This window comes from Mus caroli, chromosome 15 (assembly GCF_900094665.2).
Source record: "Mus caroli chromosome 15, CAROLI_EIJ_v1.1, whole genome shotgun sequence".
Lineage (NCBI taxonomy): Eukaryota > Metazoa > Chordata > Mammalia > Rodentia > Muridae > Mus > Mus caroli.
In genome coordinates this window covers 74,078,153-74,078,999 of record NC_034584.1, presented here as the reverse complement: position 1 = coordinate 74,078,999, position 847 = coordinate 74,078,153, and positions in this window count along the sequence as shown.

Genomic DNA, 847 nt, shown 5'->3' with positions numbered 1-847 from the left:
TGCCTCTGCCTCCCGAGTGCTGGGATTAAAGGCATGCGCCACCACACCCAGCTTCCTTTCTTTTCTTTTCCTTTTCCTTTCCCTTTCTTTCTTTCTTTCTTTCTTTCTTTCTTTCTTTCTTTCTTTCTTTCTTTCTCTCTCTCTCTTTCTTTTTCTTTTTGAAATGTTATGTATGAGTGTTTTGCCTACATGTATGTATTGTACCATGTGCATGCCTGGGGCTCAGGGAGGACTGAAGAAGGCACTGAATCCCTAGAACTGGGGTCACAGATGGTTGTGAGCCATGATGTGCATGCCAGGAACCGAACCTAGGTCCTCTTCACAACCAGCAAGTGATCTTAACAACTGGTCCACCTCCCGCCACTTTGTTTGTTTGTTTGTTTCTTTCTTTCTTTCAAAATTTATTTTTATTATATGAGTGTTTGCCTGCCTGCATATATATATTCAGTTTGTACATGCCTGGTGCCTGAGGAGGCCAGACGTAGGCATCGGATATCCTGGGACTGGAGTTACAGGCGGCTGTGGGTTACCATGTGGATACTGGGAACTAAACCTGGGTCTGCTGAGAAAGCAACTATTGCTCTTAACCCCAGAGCCATCTCCTGAGCCCCTTTCTCTCCTTTAAAACTTTTTGTTTATTTTTGTTTCATTCTGAGATAGAATCTCACTATGTAGTCCTGACTGTCCTGAAACTTGAGGTGTAAACCAAGACTGGCTTTGAACTTACAGAGATCCTTCCAAGTGCTGGCATTTAAAGGTTTGCACCACTATGCCTGGACCCTTCTTGCTGCTGCATGAAGAATGATTGAACACTCTAAAGCCCTCTTGTAGACATCTCTGAATAAGT